Source organism: Triticum urartu, chromosome 3 (assembly GCF_003073215.2).
Source record: "Triticum urartu cultivar G1812 chromosome 3, Tu2.1, whole genome shotgun sequence".
NCBI classification, from domain to species: Eukaryota; Viridiplantae; Streptophyta; class Magnoliopsida; order Poales; family Poaceae; genus Triticum; species Triticum urartu.
The window spans coordinates 350,468,727-350,490,756 of NC_053024.1; positions in this window are offsets into that span (position 1 = coordinate 350,468,727).

Below are 22,030 nucleotides of genomic sequence, written 5' to 3' on the forward strand. Positions count from 1 at the left end.
TATAGTGCAATATTTACCACTGCAAAAAAATGGTTTGGAGACAAAATGATTTCGTTTGAATTTTTAATAAATGATACGGCACTTTAAATTTATGTTTTGATGTTGTTTCATGTTGTTTGAGTCACATAATGAATTTAGGTGATTTTGTTTTTCTAAAGATAATTAGTTGTGAATTATTTGGCACATGATTAACATTTTAGTTTTCATGTTTGAGCAATTTTGAATTTCACTCAGAATTAGAAATTGAAATCAACTGGAATTTGAAATGAGAGAGAACCAAGGATGATCAAACACTTGTTTAGCAAAATGATTAACTTAACCCCAGAGGTTACTGTAGCATCATTACACCGGGGTGTTACAACTTCAGAGCGAGGGGGGTGATCACTGCGGTCTCAAATCCATTGAAGATCAAGTCTCCACGGATATCCGCAACGTAGTTCAAGTTTCCAAATCTGGCCTGGTGGCCAGGGGCATAGCTATCGATCCGCTCCAGATGGCCGAGCGAGTTGGCCCATAGTACGAAGCCGCCGAACACGAAGATCTGTCCGGGGAGAAAGGTTTCTCCTTGGACAACGTCGCTATAGACGATTGAAGGGGCCATAGAACCTTTCGTCGACGGCACAGTGGAACTCTCAATGAAAGCACAAATATCGGTGTCAAAACTGGCGGATCTCGGGTAGGGTGTCCTGAACTGTGTGTATAGGATCGATGGTAATAGGAGACAAGGGACACAATGTTTACCCGGGTTCGGGCCCTCTCTATGGAGGTGATACCCTACGTCCTACTTGATTGGTATTGATGAATATGGGTGTTACAAGAGTTGATCTACCACGATATCATAATGGCTAAACCCTAGAAGCTTAGCCTATTTGACTATGCTAATGAATGTGTCCTTTCCGGACTATCCCCTCCGGTTTACATAGACACCGAGGGGATCTAGGGTTTACATAGAGTCGGTTACATAAGAAGGAATCTTCATAGTCGGTCGCCAAGCTTGCCTTCCACGCTAAGGAGAGTCCAATCTGGACACAGGTACGGTCTTCGGTCTTCATGTCTTCACAGCCCATTAGTCCGGCCGATGGATAACAGGCCGGACGCCCGAGGACCCCTTAGTCCAGGACCCCCTCACTTTGTCTTTACAAATGCTCGATGTTGAACTACCCCTGTTACATGTTAGCAGGATGGTTAGACCCGCTGGTTGTGGCCATGGTGGCAACTCCACCACCGCCTGAATTCATGGTCGGAATGATGCAACAGTTTGAGCTGAATCACCAAATCATGGAAGGAATGTGGCTCAGTTTCCTCGTTCGAACATGAATCAACAGCCAACCCCAGTAACTCTACAGGACTTCATGCGCCTCAACCCAACTATTTACCACAGCTCAACTCAACCCCTTGATGCTGATGACTGGCTCCGCGACATCACATATGAAATGGAGTCTGCTGATGTAAGCTATGTCACCTTCGCATCCCTCTTCCTCAAGGGTCCTGCCGCTCAATGGTGGGACAGCCACAGGCGTACTCTACCGGCTGGAACAATCATCACTTGGCTGGATTTCCAAGCTGCTTTCTGTGCCCTCTTCATTCCTTAGGGAATCATGGACAGGAAGAAGCGAGATTTCCGCAACCTCACCCAAGGCAAAAAGTCTGTAGATGCTTATCAGTGGGAATTTCTGGACTTGGCACGTTATGCTGAAGAAGACATTGGAACTGATGCTCGTAAGCAAGAGAAGTTTCATGATGGACTTCACCCTGATATCAAGCTAGCACTGCTCGTTCATGACTTTGCCGACTTTGCCACCTTGGTGAACAAGGCTATTCAGGTTGAGACTAGTCTTCGGGAACACCAGGGATCCCTTAGGCGCAGCCGTGACGCTGGCTCATCATCGGACCCGTCAGCGCAAAAGCGTCGGATATGGATTCCCCACAGCATGTATCGTCCAACTGCACCTACACCAAGATAGTCCTATGCTGCTCCGCGTCTGCCTCCTCCACCAACGAGACAACCTCTTCGGACAGCACCACCCCAAGTTCCTGCTCCCCAATGATGGTATCTGCTTCAAGTGTGGCCTTCCGGGTCACCGTTCCAGGAACTGCCCTCAGAATTAGAATCAGCTGGCTCTGCCTTCTAATGCTTGTGGTAACAATCAACCCCGCAACCACAATGCCAGACCTTATGGTCGTGGTCAGGCTAATCATGTTGATCTGAATGAAGGTCAAGACCAGCTTGCCACTATGATGGGTACTCTCCTTGTTAATTCAGTACCAGCATTTGTTTTATTTGATTCCGGAGCATCGCATTCATTCATGTCAGAAAATTTTGCATATGCACACGACATTTGATGCAAGCCCATGAACACTCTGATTGTGGCACGCACCCCTGCGGGTCAGTGTCGAACTACCATGATTGGTCGCGACGTCCACATTGAAATCGAAGGGTTGGAATGTCATGTTTCTACCATTATTCTGGAGTCTTCCCACATTGACATCATTCTGGGAATGGAATGGTTGAAAGCACATACTACCTCTATCGTTCGCGCCACCAAAGTCGTTCGTCTCCTACATCCTTCTGATGAGATAGTAAGCTACCATGCTCAGATTGTTCAAAATGCTGAAGCACGGCTTTATGTCTTGAATGCGTTGAACGCATCACCTCTTGAGGGAATTGAAAAGATTCCAGTTGTCCGCGACTTCCTAGACGTCTTTCCGTAAGAACTTCTAGGAATACCCCCTGCTCGGGCTGTCGAGTTCGTCATCGACTTGAAACCAGGCACCGTCCCTATCGCCAAACGACCCTACAAGATGCCGCCTCATGAGCTCCTTGAACTTAAGGAGGAAATCGACAAATCTCTTTGCAAGGGTTTCATTCGTCCAAGTTCCTTTGTTTGGGGAGCACCTTCCCTCTTCATCAAGAAGAAGGACGGAACGAACCGTTTGGTCCAAGACCACCGTCCTATCAACCAAGCTACAATTCAGAACAAATATCCACTTCCTCGGATCAATGATCTGTATGATCAATTGGTTGGTTCATCGATATTCTCTAAACTCGACTTGAGGTTGGGTTACCACCAGATCCGTGTTCGTGAAGAGGATATTCCAAAGATCGCAATCGTCACTCGTTATGGTTCTTACGAGTACACCGTCTTGTATTTTGGCTTGACGAATGCTCCATCCACATTTTCTCGTCTGATGAACTATATATTCATGGATTACCTCGACAAGTTCATCGTAGTCTATCTGGATGATATCCTGGTATATTCAAAGAACAAATAAGAACATGTTGAACATCTTCGACTTGTTCTAGAGAAGCTTCGAGAACATCAACTTTATGCCAAGTATTCCAAGTGCGAATTCTGGTTACCCAAAGTCACCTACCTTGGTCATGTCATCTCCAAGGATGGTATTGCCGTCAACCCAGAGCGCGTTCAGGCTATTCTTGATTGGACCCCTCCGAAGACAGTCAAGCAAGTTAGAAGCTTTCTCGGACTAGCCAGCTATTGTCGCCGCTTTGTCAAGAACTTTGTGGCACCCCGGCTCAGAGAAACCGGAATGCCCCGTATTCCAGCCTAGAGATCGAGGAGACGTCTCTGGAATACGGCACTGATTGACATAGAACAAATCAGCTCTTATTACAAGAATAATAATACAAGGGTCTGTTGTTACAAAGAGGCACATCAGCACGGTGACACTACGCCTGTGATACTCCACTTGCTCTATGCTAGGAACGAAACAACTTGTAGCAGCAGAATACTTCTAGCAGCGGAACAACGACGAAGGTGGTGAACTCCACTCTGCAGGGACTCTAACTGGGACACGATCTAGCTTGCAAGCACAAAAACCTCGACAAGCAATCAAGCAATCAGGGCATCACCTGCAATCTGGCATGACACGCCATGTTAGTACATTGAATGTACTTGCAAGCTCACAACAACCATAAACATCAAGGCAAGACAATAACATAGCATTAAACAGGTTAATTATATTAACAACGATGAAGAAGCAACTACTAAGCATGGTATGAAACTACTATCATAGTGATAAACCAACATCTCAGATCTCCATAACCATATCACTCTTGGCTAACCGGCCAAGTAATATACCATCTCGATCACCTCGTGATCAAAACCAAACGGTGATCTCTCACAAATCACAATCGGAACCACACTTGGTTCAACGGGTTGCCTTGTAACCAAACGGTGATCATTCACAGATCACAAACGGAACATCCACATGCTCACCTCGTGACCACATCACAAACTGAATGATCATCCTCAAGATCATCATCAACATCCTGCCAAACTGTTACTGCTCAAAGTACATCAACATATAAATCACCTATAAGTCATTCCATCATGTGAGTGTTGATCGAACGTTGTGACCTAGTACAAACTTATGCCCATGAACAAGGACGTGGCTATCGATAGATTAAACACACACACACACTCTGCAGAGGTAGTGCAATTTACCCACACCACGGAATCCATGGCCTCACACTCCCATTTGGGTGGACCAACGACAATCCGACAAAACCGATCTACTGCCATGACACTCTCCCGGCCACTCTAACCAACACCCCTTTTGGGTTCAGTCCTTGGTGGCCCCATGCCTACCAAAGGCACCAACGGCCATCGTCGTGGCAAAACAAAAACAGTCCCAAACGGGGACAAAAAGGCGCCTAACAACAACTACGGGCACACAAGGTTATGTCTGCTTACCGGGCCAGGGTACTGCACACCCATAACCTTCCCTCATTGGAGGCACCGGTGAGAGGCACGACAATAGACCGCATTAGGGCCTTCCCATAAAAGGCAAATGTGGTTGCACTAGAAAAAGCCCGGTTCGGTGGCACCTGGCCAACTTAATGAGGGAATTTATCCCCAAAATATAACAGTAATAATTGATACTATGATATCATTTATCAACCTATGATCCAAGTCATAGCAATATCCAACAAATAATCCAAAGCTTAATATCGTCTTGCCAAAATACTCTGAGGACAGTATAACACTACTATCATGATGAATCCAAGAACGATAATACTACTACTCAAATATCAAGAACTAACTATCCAGCTATGATCCACATGCAAGCATCATCTCCAACATCATACTCCAAAACATAATATCATCTAGCATCATTATGAAAATAACACTAGCCACTAATAATCCAAAGGCAACATGATATCCAAAGTAATACTCCAAAATAATACCAGATACAATCATGAAAATAATCATAATAGCCACTAAGAATCCAAAGGCACATGTCATCCACATAATCATCAAAACATAAGTCCTAGAACTCGAAGCAATATCATGGCAATATCAAGATCAAAACAATACTCCAAGAAATGCCATGAACAAATCATACATAGCTAATGCAATATTTTAAACAAGTTCAGATAAATAAACCATGTCACTGCATTGCAATCATGCAAATGGAGGGTGTGGCTTGCCTGGGGTGGAAGGATTCACCGGGAAGAAGTGCAGGAAGCTCGCGGAAAGAATCGCCGGAAAATGTTCACTCTGGAAGGGGGCTGATTTAGCGCAAGGGAAAAATGGTCATTTTCAAAATGTGAACACATGGTGAAAATGACTCCATCGGAATGGGATCAATGAAACGAAGAAGTGGGCTTTGGAATCACCTCATTCGGAGTTGGGATCAAAAAGTTATGAAGTGTTTTCTTCTAGGGACCTATTTGCAAAGAAAAACTTCACAAACTGGGCCTGGACAGAAAAACAGAAAGCGTAGTCTACAGAAATACGCCTTCTCTGGAAAACTTATTCCTCGCTGCAATAGAGATAAAATACGTTTTTAGAAAAGGAAAACGTACTTTGGCTGAAGGAGAGATAAAATGCGCTTCCTAAAAGCGAAAACATACTCACGGGTTTGCACCTCCGCTTAATCTAGTCAGCATGGTGCGGGGCTGGGGCTTGGGTCTCTGAAGCATGGGGCCGCGAGGTCCACACACGGTCAACTCTCTCCTCCCGCCTCCTTCTTCTTCCCCCGACACCGCACGTAGAGCAGAGGAGAGGCGGCCAGCGCCAGCGCTCGTTCCGGCCACTCGGGCCACCTCCGGCGGAGCTTGAACTGCCAGAGTGCTCAGGACGGCGAGGCGCACCTGTCCCTCCACCACCCGAACGTCAGGGACCATCGGGCAGGGTGGGACCATGGTCGCAGCAGACGGGGCTCTCCGGGCTCCGGGGAACTCGTGGCCAGAGGCCACTGGAGAAGGAATGGGGGCACTAGGGTGGATCTAGGGTGGATGAGGAGGCCTCTGGTGGTGATAGAACGGAGGGAGAGAGCTCGACTCGCTCGGATTCGAGCAGAGGCCATCGGCGGCCGAGGCGACCATCGGAGGGCTCGGGAGCTCTTGGAGCTCAGGGAAGGGGTCGGGGAGGCTTCTTGGAGTGAGTGAGGTCGAGTGGTGAGGAGAAACACGCCCGGGACGGCCTTATATAGGCAGGGGAGGAGGAGGCCGAGCTGGCGTCGCCGCGGATGCGTGGCCGGCACCGCGGACGCGTGTGCACGCGCATGAGCTTGGGGTTAGGTGACGAGAGGGAACATGAGGGAGAGCTCACGGGGAAGAGGCGGCCAAGGGAGCGCAGGGAGGAAGAAGATGACGAGCTCCGAGCCAAACCGCCACTCTTTGCCCGTGGGCGCGCGGTGGCTTGCGTCGGTGAGGAAGCGGACGGAGGGGGAGAGGGGTCCAGGGGAACGGCGATGTTGAGGTGAAGCCAAGGGACACGCTCACGCGCGCGAAGACGACGAGAAGGGAGCGGACGAAGCAGAAACGGCGCGCTGGACACGGCCACTACGCACAGAGCGCGCACACAGGCTTGCCATCTGCGCGGTCACCACGGGACAATGCACAGGGAGCTCACAAGAGGCAAGTAAATGGTGTCTAGAGTTATGTCCTTCCAAGATGGAGCATTTATGATGCCATGGCTGGATCTGGGGTGCTACGGTTAAATGGTAATCATCGTCTGAAGTTTACTGCAGTAAACTTGGTCGTGCACTGGTGATCAACAGGGACTTTATTAGAGCCAAAGAGTTTGTCTGGGGTGATCAGCTTAGGAAGGACTATAATACTGTTAACTTTGAGAAGATTTGGATCAAGGTTTAATGTAGTTGCTTTGCAACTGACCAAAATGGTCCAGAAATGAGATTAAGATGATGCACTCAAATGGCGATTCCACTTGGGGTAAAATTTTGCAAGGCTTGATGATTTGGACAAATAGAGGTGCTGTAAACATTTCATACCAATTGGATTCACCAAAATGGTACTTCCTTCACAACTATTCTCTCTGTCCAGAAAATTGCAAAAATTCTAGAGGAACATTTGCTTGATTAATTGGTCCCAAATTTGGTGGAGAGATGTTATTTGGGTAGGAACACAATCTGGTAATTTCTCAGAATTAATGAAGCAATATAAAATATACTTGCTTCACAACCTGAAAATATTAACAGAATCAAATATTTGATCATGTGCTCACATAGTTGATTGGATGGGGCGGACATTTTGAGGCGTGTGATGATATGAGCACATTAAGGAGTGTTCCAAATTTCAACTCATTTGGAAACTCCTAGCTATTACTTCCCTCACAATGCCTTCTATCTGACAGAAAGTTTGAAAAAAAATCTGAGGAAGATTGGCTGGGCAAATAAAGTTGAATTTCGTCATGAGGAAGTTATTTGGACATAAGATAATGCCCAAAAGGTTTGGGAGCAATCAGGAAGGGATAGGTGGCACTTCCTTCACAGAAAGCCACACTGGACAAAAAAGAAGAATAATTATTGAGGAATTATTCTTGGGCTAGGGCAGGAAAGTTTGGGCATATTCGAGCAACATATGACCCAAAGAAATTATGAGAATTAATTGGGATTTTTGGGAGCGACAGAAATATAGGTTGCTTCACAACCTAGGGCGGACAGGGTTATTCCTTTAATAAAAAGGAATATTCCTGAAAAAAGAATTTTAGGGTTTGGGCTAGAATGGAAATGGGATGATCTTGGGAAAGTTTTGAGAATGATGAGCCACATGGGAGGGGAATGAGGATGATTTCCTAGGTGGCAAGGCCCCAAAACCACTCCAAAAAGAAAAACAGAGAAAAAACCAAATAAATCAGAAGAAAAAGAAAAGGGCCAAAAGCCAGGCTGTTACAAACTTCTCCAAGATCTCCAAGCCACTGACCAATCTGCTACACAAAGGCATTAAGTTTAATTGGACTAATAAGTGTCAGGAAAGTTTCCAGGCACTCAAGGACAAGCTGACATCTGCCCCAGTGCTTGCCCCCCTGATTCTCGCAAGGACTTCGTCATCTATTGCGACGCTTCACTACAAGGATTAGGCTGTGTCCTAATGCAAGAGCGCAGGGTGATTGCTTATGCCTCACGTCAAGTGCGTCCTCATGAAGAGAACTACCCAGTTCACGACCTTGAGCTTGCTGCGGTGATCTATGCACTGAAGCTATGGCGACAATACCTTCTCGGTAATCGTTGCGAGATCTTCACTGATCATCAGATTCTGAAGTACTTGTTTACTCAGCCGGATCTGAACCTCCGTCAACAGCGATGGATGGAAGCTATTGTTGACTACAACTGCGGTATATCCTATACCCCTGGTAAGGCTAATGTAATGGCCGATGCCCTGAGCCGCAAGTCTTATTGCAATAATCACATGGTCTACAAAGCTCAACCCCGCCTTTATGAAGAACTTTGCAAGCTGAACCTTCAACTAGTTCCACAGGGTTCTCTGAATAACCTTGTCTTGGAACCAACTCTTATAAAAGCAATCGAGTCTGCTCAAGCCAAAGATGCTCATGTCAATCTAATGAAAAAGGATCTTGCCTTAGATAAATCCAAAGGTTTTCCAATTGGTGAAGATCGAACCTTATACTTCAGAAATCGTATTGTAGTGCCCTGGTTCGAGCTTATGACAGAAAAGGTGATGAAAGAAGCACATGACACCCCTCTCTCTATTCATCCGGGAAGTACCAAGATGTACTTAGACATTCGTCATAAGTATTGGTGGTCCAATATGAAGCAAGACATTGCTCAATATATCGAAGAATGTGACGTTTGCCGTCGCATCAAAGCAGAACATCAGAAACCGGCTGGACTTCTGCAACCGCTTCCGATTCCTGAATGGAAGTGGGATAAGATCCAAATGGATTTCGCCACTGGCCATCCCAAGTCTCAGAAAGGCAACGATGATATCTTCGTCGTCATCGACCAATTCTCAAAAGTTGCTCACTTTTTGCCAGTCAAGGAGACTATCACTGCTAGTCAATTAGCAAACTTGTATATCTCCCGGATTGTGTCACTCCACGGCATTCCGAAGGAGATCAGTTCAGACCGCGGCAGTATTTTCACTTCAAAGTTTTGGGATAGTTTCCAAGAGGCAATGGGAACTCATATTACTTGGAGCACTGCATATCATCCTCAATCCCAAGGCCAAGATCGCCAAGCCATTGAACAATTTGCTACACAAGGGCATTGAGTTTGATTGGACTGATAAGTGTCAGGAAAGTTTCCAGGCACTCAAGGAAAAGCTGACATCTGCCCCAGTGCTTGCTCCCCCTGATTCTCGCAAGGACTTCGTCATCTATTGCGACGTTTCACGATAAGGATTAGGCTGTGTCCTAATGCAAGAGCGCAGGGTGATTGCTTATGCCTCCCATTAAATGCATCCTCACGAAGAGAACTACCCAGTTTACGACCTTGAGCTTGTTGCGGTTATCCATGCACTGAAGCTATGGCGACAATACCTTCTCGGTAATCGTTGCGAGATCTTCACTGATCATCAGAGTCTGAAGTACTTGTTTACTCAGCCGGATATGAACCTCCGTCAGCAGCGATGGATGGAAGCTATTGCTGACTACAACTCGTTATATCCTATAGCCCTGGTAAGGCTAATGTAATGGCCGATGCCCTGAGCCGCAAGTCTTATTGCAATAATCACATGGTCTACAAAGCTCAACCCCGCCTTTATGAAGAACTTTGCAAGCTGAACCTTCAACTAGTTCCACAGGGTTCTCTGAATAACCTTGTCCTAGAACTAACTCTTCTGAAAGCAATCAAGTCTGCTCAAGCCAAAGATGCTCATGTCGATCTGATGAAAATGGATCTTGCCTTAGAGAAATCCAGAGATTTTTCACTTGGTGAAGATGGAACCTTATACTTCAGAGATCGTATTGTAGTACCCCGGTTCGAGCTTATGACAGAGAAGGTGATTAAAGAAGCACATGACACCCCTCTCTCTATTCATATGGGAAGTACCAAGATGTACTTAGACATTCTTCAGAAGTATTGGTGGTCCAAGATGAAGAAAGACATTGCTCGATATATTGAAGAATGTGACGGTTACCGTCGCGTCAAAGCAGAACATCAGAAACCGGTTGGACTTCTGCAACCGCTTCCGATTCTTGAATGGAAGTGGGATAAGATCCAAATGGATTTCGTCGCTGGCCTTCCCAAATCTCAAAAAGGCAACGATGCTATCTTTGTCATCATCGACCAATTCTCATAAGTTGCTCACTTTTTGCCAGTCAAGGAGACTATCACTGCTAGTCAATTAGCAAACTTGTATATCTCCCGAATTTTTTCACTCCACGGCATTCCTAAGGAGATCAGTTCAGACCGCGGCAGTATTTTCACTTCAAAGTTCTGGGATAGTTTCCAAGAGGCAATGGGACCTCATATTACCTGGAGCACTGCTTATCATCCTCAATCCCAAGGCCAAGTCGAGTGAGTCAATCAAATTCTTCAAGACATGCTTCGGGCTTGTGTTATTTCTTTCGGCAAGAAGTGGGAAGAATCTCTCCCTTATGTGGAATTCTCTTATAACAAGAGTTATCAAGCTAGCTTGAAGATGGCACCCTTCGAAGTGCTTTATGGACGTAAGTGTTGAACCCCTCTAAATTGGTCAGAAAATGGGGAACGGGCGCTCATTGATCTAGGCATTATTCAACAAGCTGAAGAGCAGGTTCGCATTGTTCGGGATAATCTCAAGGCGGCCCAGTACCGCCAGAAGAGCAATTATAATCATAAACGCTGGGGTTCAACTTATCAACCTGGTGAACAAGCGTATCTGCGTGTCACTCCATTGGGAGGCACCCACCGGTTCGGAGTCAAGGGCAACCTAGCTCCTCAATACATTGGTCCCTTCCGTATTCTCACTCGTCGTGGACTGGTGGCTTATCAACTGGAGTTGCCACCTCAGTTCTCCCACGTCCATGACGTCTTCCACGTGTCGCAACTTCGTCGATGCTTCAAGGATCCGGAACTGATTGAAGTTCAAGATGATCTCACTTACAAAGAGCATCCGATCTGCATTCTTGAAGAAGCTGAACATCAAACACGCCAGAAGGTTACCAAGTTCCTCAAGGTGCAATGGTCGAATCATACTAAAGATGAAGCCACTTGGGAACGCGAAGATAACCTACGGGCTGAATACCCCGACCTATTCCCTTCTACCTCTTAATTCTCGGGACGAGAATTTCTTTTAGAGGAGGAGAGTTGTAACACCCCGGTGTAATGATGCTACAGTAATCTCTGGGGTCAAGTTAATCCTTTTGCTAAACAAGTGTTTGATCATCATTGTCTCCTATCTCCTTCAAATTCCAGTTGAATTCAATTTCAAATTCTGAGTGAAATTCAAAATTGCTCAAACATGAAAACTGGACCTAACCCACCTAGGCCGGCCCACGTGCCCCACCGGAGCCAGCCCAGATCCCCCTGCCCGTCCCCTTCCCTGTTCCCCTGACCGGGGTCGAAACAGGGGCGTAGCCCCGCCGAACCCACTCGCCATCATCGGCGAGGGGATAAGGCCCCCGCGCCTCCCCACCTCCTCGATCGCCTCTCCCACTCACCTGCCCTCCTCGTTCTCTCTCTCTCTCTCGCTTGTGCTCTCTCCCCTCCAAATCCACCTCAATCGCGCTTCTCTGACGCCGCTCACCGCACTCCGCCGCGGCCATTGCCACCCCCTACACCCCGCCGACACGTCTACGAGGTCCGCCATCGTCCCCAACGCCTTCCCCGACCACGAGCCTGAGTCAGGAAGCACGGCAACACTCGCTCCACCATCATCTTCCACCTTCGGATGCGCCCGAACTCGCCGTCGATCCACGCCGCCCCAAGCACCTCGAGTCGTCCCCGTGCCTTCTCTGCAGTGGCAGTAAGCCACCTCCCCTCACCTCCTCCCCTTTGGGTCGCCAGCACTCATTAGCCGCCCCGCCGCGACGTCGTGCACGCGTTGCCGCCGTGGAGCTCGCGGCCATAGCTACCGTTGCTGCCACGCCCGTGTGTGGCCGCCGTTGTGCTCCTGGATCCCCAGGGAGTCCAATGCACCCCTGCGTGCCGTTCGCCGTGCACCGCAGCCCCGCGCCCACTTTCACCCGCAAGCCGCCGCCGCCAAACCTCGACGCCGGTGATGCTAGGATCGTCCCTGACGCCTGTCGTCGTCTCTATCGCGTGCGCGACGCTGGGCCGCACCCGTAGGTCCAAGCCACAGGACCAGAGGCCCCCTATAGCGCGGCTCCGGCCAACTCCAGGGAGTCGCCGACGTTACTTTGGTCGCCGACGACACTCTGTCACTGGCGTCCGACGTGGCGCTGCCTGTGAGGCTGACGTGTGGGCCCGGTGGGTCCTGTTGACTGGTTTGACCCAGTCAACAGCTGACTGGGCACTCCTGTGCCACTGACGTGCGGGCCCCACCGCTTAATTAGTCAAATTAAAACAATTTCTAAATAAACTTAATTAGTTAGTTTAGTGAGTCACTGACATGTGGGGCCCAGCTGTTAATTAACTATGTTTAATTAAAATAAACCTCTGTTAGCCCCTCTGTCTATGACAGGTGGGACCCACTGGTCAGTTTGACCTGGTCAGCCGTCCTGTTGACTGCTGACGTCACAGTGTTGTCATGCTGACGTAGTATTTCTTTTCTGTTAATTTAATTAATTCAAGAAATGTTTAAAAACTTTGAAAATTCGTAAAAAAATAAACTATAGCTCAGATGAAAATGTTTTCTAGATGAAAGTTGCTCAGAAAAACGAGACGAATCCGAATACGCGGTCCGTTCACCTGTCACATGCCCCTAGCATGCTGAACATGGAATCGTCCCCTCTCTTCCACCTGTCTGAGATCCGTCTAACGCCGGGAATTCATCCTCAGATGTTTATCCCCTCTGTCGGCAACGTGTAGTACTACGTTAGGACAACCCTAGCTCTGCCTATCGTCATGTAATGCTTAGTGATGCATCTGTTTGCTCTGTATTTAATGTTTCTTCCCCCTCTTCTCTCTGGTAGACCCCGAGACTGATGCTACCCCTGTGATCGACTACCTCGTCGACGATGACACTTCTTCCTTTTTAGCAGAGCTTCCAGGCAAGCAAACCCCCCTTGAGAATTCTGATATAGCCCATTCCCTTCTCTATTATGCTTGCATTAGAACTGCTACTGCTTTTTGTATGATCCTATTCTGATGCATAGCCTGTTTTTGTAACCTGCTTATTGTTACCTACCTGCTTATCCTAAACTGCTTAGTATAGGTTGGTTAGTGATCCATCAGTGACCCCCACCTTGTCCTTGTTGCCCCGCTTTATGTTTCATGACTCGATCAACGTGATCAACGTCCAAGCCCCGACACCGCACATCACCCCCTTAGTTGTACGACTCTGCAGAGTTATTATCGAGTGCCGAGGGTGACACCTCAAACATCACTCCTGATGAGATCTCTGTAGTGTAGCTATTCGGTCGTGGTCATCGAGGGTGATTTCCTCCTTAACCACTTCCGATACGACTCTGTCGTGCAACCCCTCAAGTGTGAACCTCGAGGGTGGTTCCTCTTACGTTCACCTTGATGATTACATCGAGTGGAATCCATCGAGGGTGGTTCCTCAGGGTTCCCCTTAGTGTTAGACACACGGTTACTATGGTTACTATGACTTTACCCTGAACCAGGTTACTAAAGACGGGTCGGCCCTGAGGGGTACCCGTGCGAGCTTAATTGCGAGTGATGTGGAGTCGGGTCGACCTGGAAGGTGCCCGCTAGCTACTTACGAGGCGTGGCCAGGCATTCTTAGCCCTTGCCGCAAGTACTCGTGACAGGGCGACGGGGTCACATCGATCATGAGTCTCTACTCGTTACCGCGTGCTCCTAATCCACTACGATTTGGATATTTGATCCAAGGGGCCTCTGGCCTAATATCACTAACCATCACATGGGCATAGTATGGGCGTTCTGCATCGTATGCATTAGCCGAAGCTTAATAGACGTCATGCGACTGAGCGGCGCGCGCCGGGTTGGACTGCGTAAGCACCTTCCTTTTTAAGGAGGTAGCTAGGTCTGCTAATCGGCCGCCCACGCAACGTGCAAGAGTTCCCGGAGCGATGGCCCAAGACCCCCGGGGGCATAGGTTTAGTCTGACATGCTGACCTCTCTATTAAGCCTAGGTCGGGTTGCGGCGTATTGTTTGGCCAAGGCCGGGCATGACCCAGTAAAGTGTGTCCGGCCGGAGTTAAGCGAGCGTGGTGGGTAAGTTGGTGCACCCCTGCAGGGAAGAAAATATCTATCGATAGCCTATCCTACGATAATGGACACTTGGAGTTGTATCCCGATCGATACAACTAGAACTGGATACTTGAGGTGATAACTGGGTAGTATGGCTCTGGGATTGCTTCCTCGCAGGGGGTCGAGGAAGGATCTCTGGGCGAGGTTGATAACACTACTACTACTTTTACCTTATGTTGATATGTACTCTTCTAAATGCTGCAAGATGCTTGAAGATGCTTGAAGATGCTAGTCTTCGATAGGCTAGACTTTCCCCTTCTCTTCTGGCATTATGAAGTTTAGTCCACAGATACAGCCCATTTCTTTGATACAGATGCATATTTACTTTAGATCTGATGTAAGTCTTGCCAGTACTTTGGATGAGTACTCACGGTCGCTTTGCTACCTCTTTTTCCCCATACCCGATTGTTGCGACCAGATGACGGATCCCAGGAGACAGACAACACCACTGATGACTACTACTACCCCGAGGGTGCCTACTACTATGTTACGGCCGCTGACGACCTGGAGTAGTTAGGAGGCTCCCAGGCAGGAGGCCGTGCCTTTTCGACCGTTGTTGCTTTCGTGCTAGCCTTCTGAAGGCAGACTTGTTTAAGTTATGTTTGTACTCAGATAGTGTTGCTTCTGCTGACTCTTGTGTATTCGAGCCCTCGGGGCCCCTGGCTTGTAATGTAAAGCTTGTATTATTTTAATTTGTGTCTAGAGTTGTGTTGTGATGTCTTCCCGTGAGTCCTTGATCTTGATCGTACACATTGCGTGTATGATTAGTTTATGGTTGAATCGAGGGCGTCACAGGAAGCATGGAAGAGAAGACGAAAGAAAGGAGAAGAAGGCATCGCGGCTGCTCAGCTAGAGCTGGACATCCGGACGAAGAGCCGGATCATCCGGACGACCCCCCGGATCATCCGGGTAAACCCCCAGCCTCGAGACCTGAAGCTTACATAATCCCCTCGGCAAAGCCGAATCATCCGGACCAGGTCCCGAATCATCTGGAAGATGCCCGGATCATCTAGACCCCCGTCCAGATCGTCTGGCATTGCCTGCATGCAACATCTTGGGCCGAGGCCCATGTACCCATTTCGCCCCCTCACTTACCCCTTCGTGGCTTAGAATATAAATAGACCTCCTCCTCCCCATTTTTAGGGTTAGCATAGGTTTAGCTCATTTGAGAGATAGAGCTTTGCTCATCCTTGTGGTTCTACTCCATCGAGAGATCGCAGCCTCTACGAAGAATATCCATGCTTTGATTCAAGACCCCTCACGGGAAGATCCCTCGTGGACTCAAAGCCTCCTCACGGAGATGAACTAGCTACCATTTGTATCGCCCTTTGTTGTTTTTGGATCGTGTATGTCTCGTTGTGTTCATGGATCTAGCACATGTGTGACTGTTTCTCATTGATTCGAGTGCTTCCTCTCATTTCCCCTCGCGTTTTTCCTCTCGTGTTCTTCGTGTTCTTCGCGGGATCCCCTCCAAATTGTGAAAGATCAGCCCCTAGGGTTCCACCCTACATCATTGAGTATTGCGGTCTTCATGTCAAAATTGACTATTGCTTTGAACCATCTAAAAGTCCAAATGTCCATGCTACAACAGAAAAGAATACGTTATGAATGTGTTAGGCAACATTCCACATCAAAAATACTATTTTTATCATTTACCTACTCGAGGACGAGCAGGAATTAAGCTTGGGAATGCTGATACATCTCCAACGTATCTATAATTTTTTTTATTGTTCCATGTTGTTATATTATCAATCTTGGATGTTTTACAATCATTTTATAGCAACTTTATATCATTTTTTGGGACTAGCCTACTGACATAGTGCCGAGTGCCAGTTGCTATTTTTTGCTTGTTTTTTACTTCACCGGATATCCCTACCAAACGGTGTCCAAACGCAGCAAAACTTTTTTGGAGATTTTTTTGGACCAGAAGACAACTTGGGAGCCAAGGAAGCACTTGGGGGGACGAGACACCAGGGCACGCCAGAGACCCATGGGGTGCCCTGACGAGTTGTGGGGCCCACAGTGGGCTCCTCCACCACCTCTTAGCTCTATAAATACCCAAATATTTCAGAAACCCTAGGGGAGTCGACGAAACACAATTCCAGCCGTCGGAACTTCCAGAACCACGAGATCCAATCTAGAGCCCTATTCCGGCATTCCGGCGGAGGGGAACACGATCAGGAAGGGGTTCATCATCCTCATTGGTGCCTCTCTAATGATGTGTGAGTAGTTCACCATAGAACTATGGGTCCGTAGGAAGTAGTTAGATGGCTTCTTCTCCCTTTTTGATTCTCAATACAATGGTCTCTTGGAGATCTATTTGATGAAATGACTTTTTGCAGTGTGTTTGTTGGGATCCGATGAAGTTCGTGTTTATGATCAGATCTATATCCATGAATATTATTTGAGTCTTCTTTGATCTCTTATATGCATGATTATTTACAGCCTCGTATTTATTCTCATAATCTTTGGTTTAGTTAGGCCAACTAGATTGATTTTTCTTGCAATTGGAAGAGGTGCTTTGTGATGGTTCGATCTTGTGGTGTCCTCACCCAATGACAGAAGGGGTAGCAAGGCACTCATGTATCGTTGCTATTAAGGATAAAAAGATGGGGTCTATTCCTACATGAATAGATCTTTTCTACATCATGTCATCGTTCTTATTGCATTACTCCATTTCTCCAAGAACTTAATACACTAGATGCATGCTGGATAGCGGTCAATGTGTGAAGTAATAGTAGTAGATGTAGGTAGGAGTCGGTCCACTAATATTGGACGTGATGCCTATATTCATGATCATTGCCTTGGATATCATCATAATTATTTATTCTTCTATCAATTTCCCAGCAGTAATTTGTTTACCCACTGTGTGCTATTTCCTAGAGAGAAGCCACTAGTGAAATCTACGGCCACCGGGTCTATTCTTTATCATATTTGCTTTCTATTCTATCTTTTGCCATATTTATTTTAATATCTATGTTTCCAAAAACCCAAAAATACCTTGCTGCACTTTTTCTTTACGTACTTTATTTTGTGTTTTATCAAGATCTATTTATCCAAACTCATACAAAACAATTTATCATTTTACCATGGAGGGATTGACAACCCCTCTTACGCGTAGGGTTGCAAGTATTTGTTCTTTGTGTGCAGGTACCGTTTACATAGTGTTGCTTGGTTCTCCTACTGGATTGATACCTTGGTTTCACAACTGAGGGAAGTACCTACCGTAGTTGTACTGCATCATCTCTTTCTCTTTGGGGAAATACTGACGCAGTTTCAAGCCGCATCAGCATCTCTCTAAAGATCCTAGCAAATGGTGGGTGCACAAATTATTGCTAGGCTATTGATAGAAAAGTGCATAGTTATGATGTTATTCATGACATGATCAGTAAATAGGCACTTTTTGGATTAACCTATTAACCCAGTGCCCAGAGCCAGTTGTTGCTTTCTGCTTGTTTTTGGCTTTTTAGAAAATCAATACCAAATGAAGTTCAAACATGATGAAACTTTACTGTTTGGGAGGAGGCCAGAAGAGCTATGGGAGAGCCGCGAGCTCACAAGGCGCGTCCCAGGGGGTAGGTGCGCCCCCTAAGCTCCTGGGCTCCACGCAACTTGGTTTGACCTAAAACCACTTCTATACATTCCCAAATATTCCCAAACCTATAGAAATCCACCTGAAACACTTTTTACGATGTCGCAAGCTTCTATTCTTCTGTGATTCCATCTGGAGGCCTTTTTCGGTACTCTGCCAAAGGGGGAATTGATCAAGGAGGGCTTATACATCATCCTTTCTGCCTTCCGATGATGCGTGAGTACTTTATCACAGACCTACGGGTCCATATCTAGTATCTAGATGGCTTCTTCTCTCTCTTTGATCTTCAATACCATGTTCTCCTTGATCTTCTTGGAGTTATATCAAATGTAATGTTCTTTTGCGGTGTGTTTGTTGGGATATGATGAATTATGGGTTTATGATCAGATTATTGACTGAAAGTAACTGAGTCTTTTCTAAACTTTATTATGCATGATTGTTATAGCTTTGTAGTCCTCTCCGATCTATCCGTTTGGTTTGGCCAACTAGATTGAATTATCTTCAGTGGGAGGGTGCTTTGTGATGGGTTCAATCCTGCAGTGTCCTCACCTAGTGACAAAAAGGGTGGTGAGGAATGTATAGTGTTGTTGCCATTAAGGGTAAAACGACGGGGTTTATTCATATTGATTGGGTTTACTTTTTCTGCATCATGTTATCTTGCTTAAGGCGTTACTCTGTTTGTCATGAACTTAATACCATAGATGCTGCTGGATAGCAGTCGATTGGTGGATTAATAGTAGTATATGCACATAGGAGTCGGTCTACTTCTCACGTATGGGATGTGTAACACCCCGGATATGACTTTCCCAATTTGTACTCCAACTCTTGCCGTTTCCGGCTTTAAGTTATTTTATTTTCTCGGGTTCGGGTCTTTGTCTCCGTGTGTTGTTATCGTTGTCATGCATCTCATATCATGTCATCATGTGCATTGCATTTGCATACGTGTTCATCTCATGCATTCGAGCATTTTCCCCATTGTCCGTTTTGCATTCCGGCGCTTCGTTCTCCTCCGGTGGTCATTTGTAGCTTTCTTTCGTGTGTGGGGATCAAATATTTCCGGATTGGACCGATACTTGCAAAGCGGCCTTGGTTTACTACCGGTAGACCGTCTATCAAGTTTCGTACCATTTGGACTTCGTTTGATACTCCAACGATTAACCGAGGGACCGAAAAGGCCTCGTGTGTGTTGCAGCCCAACACCTCTCCAAGTTGGCCCAAAACCCACCTAAACCTGCTCCATCATCTAGAGCGTTCGATCATGATCGCGTGGCCAAAAACCGCACCTCATTTGGACTCTCCTAGCTCCCTCTATGCCTATATATAGATCCCCTCTCGTAAATCCCGGGTCTCTTCTCCCCCTAACCCTAGATCTCATCATCGCGCGCCACCGGACAAACCTGCCACCGACGGACACGTCCGGATCCTCCCCGCCGCTGCCACGTGTCGCCTCCTCACTCGCCATCGCCGCCTCCCTCCGCCGCCGGCCCGGGAAGCCCGGATCGGGCCCCCGCGGCCCAAGCCGGTGCGCCGCCCCGCGGCTTCATCTCTCCCATGGCCGAGCCGCCACCTCGCCGGCCGGCTTCGTCTCCGGCCGATCCCGGCGCCGCCCGGCCGCCCCTGGCGCCGCCCGGCCACCCCTGCCGCCGCCTCGCCCGACGCCTCGGCGCCGCGCCCGCCGACTCCGCCCAACTCCGACATCTCCTCCTCCCCGCGGCCCCGAGAGCTCCTCCGGCGAGCCCTCGTCGCCGGCGAGCGTCGGATCCGCCGCCGCTACAGTGGTTTCACCGGATCCAGATCTGGTGAACAGTAAACCCTAGGTCGTTTTTTTCTTCTAAGTCCCTAAATTTTCAGATCCATGTGCTCATGTTCATAGCATCGTATCTCCTCATCCGTAGCTCCGAATTGGGCATATAGCATATCAAATTGTTCGTCTGAGAGAGTACATCATTTCATTCCATTGCATCATTTTCATTTGAGTTCATCTTGATGCCCGAAATGCTGTTAGAAGAGGGCTACTTGAGATAATTGTCAGATCTGCTACTCCATTTAGACATTTGTCATTTTTGCCATGATTATTGTGTGCATGATATGCCCTGGTGCTCTACATATGTTTTGTTAAGGGTTTTGTCATCTTTCCAGAGGTGCAACCCATGTATTTTTGTGATGTGTGTGGTGACTAGCACTAGCTTGCCAAGTGAGGCACTTGGTAACTCTGTTTTCAGGGACTTAGCATTTCCACTAAGTCCTTGAGCTGTTTATCTCATGTTGTCATATGTTCATGTTGTTTCCGAGTGATCCGTGCCTCTTTTGAGGATGATCAGTAAGGATGTTTTATTAATCTTGTAGTGCTCTATCCATCCATGTCTTTGTTTGCAATTATGGAGCACCCTAGCTTGAGTCATTCGAGCTCTACTTTTGCTACTTCGTGAATCTGGGCAGATTGTCAACTTGTTTGCAGTTTTGCCGATGATGTTGGAGTTGATCCGTGCATGCTATGCTATTGTTCTTGCCATGTCTAGCTTGAATTTTGTGTGCTCTTGATAGATGTATGCTTAGCTTTTCATGACTTTCTCCGTAGTGAGTGCATCGAGCTCGTTAACATGCCTACTTAAGATATGTTTCAGCATGTGCCAGTTTTCACTAAGTCTGAAAACTGATTATGCTTTTGCTATGTTCACATGCTTGCAAATGTGTTTTCTGATCCCTTTTGGCTCAAGGTCACTAAGGGACTTTTGTTAAGCTTTTTGAGAAGCTCCATGCCATGTTTTACTTTGCCATGTTCAGGTCCTGTAGCATGTAGTTTTGTTGCTCCGAAGTGGGCTACCTGATCTGAATTTCAGACAAGTGTTAATTTCACTAAGTCTGAGATCTGTTTACCATATGCATTTTTTCCATGCTTGTTTGAACCTGTTAATGGATGAATTGGACGTAGCTCAGTGCTAGACTTTTGTTAAGCATCTTGAATGCATCCCTGCCATGTATTTTATTGTCATGTTTGAGTGCTGTAGCATGTTCATCTCATTGCATTTAGTTGGCTACTTGCTGTAAATGGCAGACCGATGTCATATTTGAATCGCTTGCCATTTCCAAACCGTAACTCCGATTCCGGCGTTCTTTATATTGTTTTCAAGCGATTTCATCTCATCTTTCCAGTGCCATACTTGGATTTCCAATTTGAGACCAGGTTCATGCATTACTTGTCAAATCTTGCATATGCATTCCGCATCGCATCCCGCATAGCATACCATGTTTGCATCATATTGGTTGATCCTTGCACGTGGTTGATTGTGTCCTTGTTGCTTGTTTGTCTTGTTTGGGTAGAGCCTGGAGACGAGTTCGCTAACGAGGAGCCCGTTGAGTTTGCTTTCGAGGATCCAGGCAACTCTGACAACTTTGCAGGCAAGATGATCATACCCTCGAAATCACTACTATCTTTGCTATGCTAGATTGCTCGCTCTTTTGCTATGCCAATGCTACGATGCCTACCATTTGTTTTCAAGCCTCCCAAATTGCCATGTCAAACCTCTAACCCACCATGTCCTAGCAAACCGTTGATTGGCTATGTTACCGCTTTGCTCAGCCCCTCTTATAGCGTTGCTAGTTGCTGGTGAAGATTGGAGGTCGTTCCTTGTTGGAACATTTATTTACTTGTTGGGATATCATTATATTGCCATGTTATCTTAATGCATCTATATACTTGGTAAATGGTGGAAGGCTCGGCCTCTCGCCTAGTGTTTTGTTCCACTCTTGCCGCCCTAGTTTCCGTCATATCGGTGTTATGTTCCCGGATTTTGCGTTCCTTACGCGGTTGGGTTATAATGGGAACCCCTTGATAGTTCGCCTTGATTAAAGCTTTTCCAGCAATGCCCA